General features: G+C 39.9%; 1 pseudogene; it reads left to right on the top strand.

The window, feature by feature from the left end:
• The first annotated feature begins 3,310 nt into the window (after window positions 1-3,310).
• Window positions 3,311-4,790, top strand: LOC109563323 (eukaryotic translation initiation factor 2 subunit 3 pseudogene; annotated as a pseudogene).
• The last annotated feature ends 1,023 nt before the right edge of the window (window positions 4,791-5,813 follow it).

The raw sequence follows: 5,813 nt of genomic DNA, 5'->3' as shown, positions 1-5,813 counted from the left end.
ACCTGAAAGTCACAGCCTTTCAAAATAAACTGGAATAAATGGGAAGATCTTCTGGGAAGTAGACCCAGTGAGGCAGAGTGACCTGTCTGAGATGATACAAAAATCCAGAGGCTCTAAGTTAAGCCCAGTTATTTTTGATTCTTGATCTACAGCAGATTCTATTACCCTAAAACTACTTCTTTTGATTTTCCAAGAGTGATAACTAGCCTCAAATGTTTTCAAAAATGAATATGAAGAGAGGTATGTTGATTCCGTTGCCCCTCAGGTAAAACTGGTGATGAAACAGGAGAGTGGTGCCACCTGTGTTTGATGAAACGACTCTGTTTTTCCTTTGCCCAAGTCAACGACAGCTCAGTTGGTGACCCACGGTGTGATTTGTGTTCTAAGTTTCATAAGGAGAAGTTAGGGAATGCTGGTAGCTCCAGTCAGCACTCTCCTGAGAGGCTGGGGAGGGATTGTTTTACTGACAGTGTTTATCCTGGACAGAAGCCAGCAGGCCTGTCGGCTTGAAGCTGGAGCTGCTTTATCTAGTCAAATATCTTCATCCGAAACATGGTCAAAAGAGAAGTGAGGCAGTTGAATTTTGATGGAAATTTCTCTTTCATGTACTTATTCGGTGTTCCTATAGAGAGCAAAAGAAGTCATGTTCCTATTTAACAGCCTGACCTTTCTACTTTTCCAGCATTTTCTGAACCATCCCCCTTTAACTCCACTGTTTTTATTACTCTATATGCAAGTGAAAATGTCTGCCCTGCAAACAGATAAAATACTCACTAACCAAGAGAAGTCTTTTTCCTTTCTTAATAACTACCCTTGGATATTTTTATGGGCATGTACACAGTTTGCTCCAAAGCCAAATATACATTTTCTTCAGACCAATCAATTTTCACTAGTATTCCATCAATGGAGTGACCAACCTGGGAGCTCTGGCTTAGATGACATAATGTTCATGACCAGCCTCTATGAATGATTTACTCTTCTCTATCTGTGCTCCTGCAGTGGATCCATCCCCATGATGGCACCACCACAGTGTGTTACTATTATAAGGTTATCTATCTGCTTTTCCCAGTGGACTGTTAGCTTCTCAAGGGCAGGAACCATCTCTCCTTCATCTGTGAATTTCCTGAGCCCACCCATGGCCAAGGGTATAGTAGGTGCTCACGTTCATATTTACTCATCCCATCGTTGACTCATTGCGGTTGCTCCTATTGTCTCACTCAGATTTGTTGCTTGCCCTGTGAGGAGCGGACTCTGCAGAAATCCTGTCCAGAAAGCAATCTGATGTGCTAGTCAGAGCAGCTCACCTGTTGGCTGACTAGTATGAATGTGATGTGACAATCATGCAGCCCAAAGGCCTGGCTTTGTTCACAGGCACAGAACTGTCTTCTGAGTCATGCTCATCCAGCAGTTGCCTGAGTCTTAGTCCAGGGATGGAGAAGACCCAACTCTCCTGCAGTTTCTTTTGAGATTTCAGCTGTTGTTTTCAACTCCTGACCTCAGCTTTCTCTGGGGAGTCTTCGAATTTGGCTCAATCCATTGGAGATGAGATTGTGGAGGCAGATACCCTTGGGAAGGGAGAGATTGTCCTTTGGGAGTCTGTATTTAATCCAAGGTGAGATTATGAGTTCTCAGCTGTAGGCCAGCCTACCAGGCCAACCTGAGATCTTTCTCAGGCCAGAGGTATAATGGACTGTGGAAATGTAACTTGTCACCATGGAGTAGACAAACTCTGTCTGGAACAAAGTCCTAAGACAAAGGAATAGGAGAGGCAATAAATTGCTTATTTTTCATTTGAGAGAATAGAAAGAAACATCTTAGATTTAGCAAAGGAGAATGCCATTCAATGATTCTATTTGGAAAAATGTCCTTTGCATTTGAAAGTTGATGTTGGGCATCCATGAGCCTTAAAACTTTGGGATCTTTAAAATTCAGATACTTGTTTTTTGCCCCCTCTTCATCCTAATCTTTGTATCCATTAGGAAGGTCGTTAAACCAAGGCTCATCCCCTGGCTTGCATATGCTTGAATTGCTCCATTATACTTTTTCCAGAAAATTTCAACCAGGAATCTATAGATTCTACAGCTTCTATAGATTCACAGATTCTATAGATACCTGGTTGAAATTTTCTGGAAAAGTATAAGGGGGAAAAGGAAGAAGAGATTAGAATCTTCTAGCTTTATTTTATTAAATTTGAGGTCCAGTTACTTGGAAATGAAAAGATAATTTCTTTGCTTAGTATTTTTGTCCTTTTTGTGTGTAACCAGAAGGCAGAAACAACTCTGGTTATTTCTGGTGACCCCTCAATAGACCACCTCACCCCTAACGTATACTCCACCCCCAAGCCTCAGCACCACTGTCTTGATTGCTTGAACTGTTGCAATTTCCAGAGGTCATTTGTGGGTTTGAAGATAGCACTTCCCTTCATCCTGCATGCCACTACAATGGGAACCCCTTTACCTGTTCCCCAGCGTATGTACGTGTTGATTGCTGACTTGAGGGTGTGGTTACAGGCTCTTTACAGGTCTTGGGTAGTGGAGTGGTCAGTGATTTTCTCAAATGGCCCTCTGGCAGAAATTTCTCATTTATTTTGATCGATTCATGATACCGTTCCTGAGATATTTTCTTATTTTAAAAGTAGGCTTGGTCGTTTTAACAGAAATTTGGGGATGAAGAAGATTAAATCTATTAGAACTCAACAAAGTTCAATTTCAACCACCCTGGATGAGACAGGATGGGAAAGAATGGTATACTGTGATGAGGCTGGTTGTTTTGATGACCATAATGTTGCTTTCTACATTTTCCAAAGCATTTCCATACACGTTATTTCACTTGATTTTTGTAACAGATTTGAATAGGAAAAGTAGCAATGATTACATAAAAACATGCTCAAAGAAGTTTAGTAACGTACCCAAAAGCAGAAGACTTGTGACCCTCCTGGATCTTTTGTCTACTAAGACTTTATTCACTCAAGCTATAATAGGTATACCATCCTTTGGATACCATCCTCTCTATTTTTGTAATGCTAACAAGTACATGTAATGATATTTCCTTATTGTTTTTCTTTAAACTGACTTATTTTATAACTTAAATAAATTTAACAAGAAAAATTCATAGCTTGACAGTAAATAAAAATTTAATGTCACTTTGTAAAACTGGAAAGTAACCATGAAAATAAAAACTGAGAATGAAGCAGTGCCCTTACACTTTAGCTAGGTATTGACTATCATTGAAGTCTCTGATCCTAAGTCCTGTTCTGTCTTTCCTGTCACTGAATTCTTTGATCCTAAGTTCCTTCTCTCTTTCTTAAAAATAAAAAATTTAGCTCTCCGGGCAAGATGGCGGGGGGCGAGGCTGGTGTGACTTTAGGGCAGCCGCACCTTTCTCGGCAAGATCTCGCCATTTTGGATGTTTCCAAGTTGACGCCACTTTCACATGAAGTTATCAGCAGACAAGCCACAATTAATATAGGTACAATTGGTCATGTAGCTCATGGGAAATCTACAGTTGTAAAAGCTATTTCTGGAGTCCACGCTGTCCGTTTCAAAAATGAACTGGAAAGAAATATTACAATCAAACTTGACTATGCTAATGCTAAGATTTATAAACTTGATGACCCAAGTTGTCCTCGGCCAGAATGTTGTAGATCTTGTGGAAGTAGCACACCTGATGAGTCGTACAGACATTCCAGGGACCAAAGGGAACTTCAAATTAGTCAGGAATGTTTCCTTTGTTGACTGTCCTGGCCATGATATTCTGATGGCTACTATGCTGAACGGGGCCGCAGTGATGGATGCCGCTCTTCTGTTGATAGCGGGTAACGAGACTTGTCCTCAGACTCAGACATCTGAACACTTGGCTGCTATAGAAATCATGAAACTGAAGCATATTTTGATTCTACAAAATAAAATTGATTTGGTAAAAGAAAGCCAGGCTAAAGAATAGTATGAACAGATCCTTGCATTTGTTCAAGGTACAGTAGCAGAAGGCGCTCCTATTATCCCAATTTCTGCTCAGCTAAAATACAATATTGAAGTTGTCTGTGAGTACATAGTAAAGAACATTCCAGTACCCCCAAGAGACTTTACTTCAGAACCCAGACTAATTGTTATTAGATCCTTTGATGTCAACAAACCTGGCTGTGAAGTTGATGACCTTAAGGGGGGTGTAGCTGGTGGTAGTATTCTAAAAGGAGTATTAAAGGTGGGCCAGGAGATAGAAGTCAGACCTGGTATTGTTTCCAAAGACAGTGAAGGAAAACTCATGTGTAAACCTATCTTTTCCAAAATTGTATCACTTTTTCGCAGAGCATAATGATCTTCAGTATGCTGCCCCAGGAGGTCTTATTGGAGTTGGAACAAAAATTGACCCCACTTTGTGCCGAGCTGACAGAATGGTGGGGCAAGTACTTGGTGCAGTTGGAGCTTTACCTGAGATCTTCACAGAATTGGAAATTTCCTATTTCCTGCTTAGAAGGCTTCTAGGTGTTCGCACCGAAGGAGACAAGAAAGCAGCAAAAGTACAAAAGCTGTCTAAGAATGAAGTGCTTATGGTGAATATAGGATCCCTGTCGACAGAGGAAGAGTTAGTGCAGTCAAGGCTGATTTGGGTAAAATCGTCTTGACTAATCCTGTGTGCACAGAAGTAGGAGAAAAGATTGCACTTAGCCGAAGAGTTGAGAAACACTGGTGTTTAGTTGGTTGGGGTCGAACAAGAAGCGGAGTGACAAGCCGACAGTAGATGATGACTGAAGAGTTAACTAACAGATCTGAATGAAGCTGGAATTTCTCTTAACAATCTAGGGGTATATGATGATGACTGAAGAGTTAACTAACAGATCTGAATGAAGCTGAAATTTCTCTTAACAATCTAGGGGTATATTTTCAGAACAATAGTGGGAAAGTAATTTCACAGCTCATTACCTTAGTAGTAGCTGTAAGACTATTCTCATTTTTTGGTGATGAAAATTTAACCTCTAGTACTGAAATAGAGTCTACAATAAATGTAGAAATTAGCATCAATAAATAAATAAATAAATAAATAAAAAATTTGACATGTTTTTAGAGAGATGCTGAAGTCGTATGGCATCAAACCGAATCTTTCTCCTTTATATCACCATCAGGACTGAAACAGAATTGGAAAAGGAATAATTGTTCCAACATGCAAATCAGTGTTATTTAATATTATATCCATGTAGATTTCTCTCACACATAATTTAAGAAATTTTAAGTTGTTAACCACCCTGTGAGAAACACTGCAGAATACCACTGTTATATTATTAAGGAGTAAATGTGGACTATATATTTGGGCAGTTCTGGTAGGCTACGTGGAAATCAATAACAATTGTGCTAATTGAATTCCATAAATCAGTATTACTATTCATCCATTCAGTGTCGTCTAATGAACACCTACTATGTGCTAACCATACAAAGATGAAGACAGTCTCATCCCTGAAGCAAGTTTGTGGTCTTATTTTCATTAGCAATCATATGAATCTTTAAGTTGTCCATTATGAGGAAGAAAATCAGCAGTGAGTCAAGGAAGGCTTCCCAGTGTGGTGATATGTGAGCTGTGTATTGAAGGATAAAGGTTTGTCTGCTGTAGATCCCCCAGAAGGACTATAACTTCTACAAAGAAACAATGATAGGAAAGGACAAGGTTATCTTGAGAAGTAAGTAGCTTCTTGGTTTGAGTAAAGTATAGAGCTGAAAGGGTAAAAGGATAATGGGGGAGGGAGTTGTCAGAAAAGGAGGCAGAAATGGTAGACACAACCCAGTCTGAGAAGACTTTCGTGTGCCTTGTCAAGGTGTTCGGAC

This window comes from Bos indicus, chromosome 8 (genome assembly GCF_029378745.1).
Source record: "Bos indicus isolate NIAB-ARS_2022 breed Sahiwal x Tharparkar chromosome 8, NIAB-ARS_B.indTharparkar_mat_pri_1.0, whole genome shotgun sequence".
Lineage (NCBI taxonomy): Eukaryota > Metazoa > Chordata > Mammalia > Artiodactyla > Bovidae > Bos > Bos indicus.
This window is presented reverse-complemented; position numbering and strand designations above follow the sequence as displayed.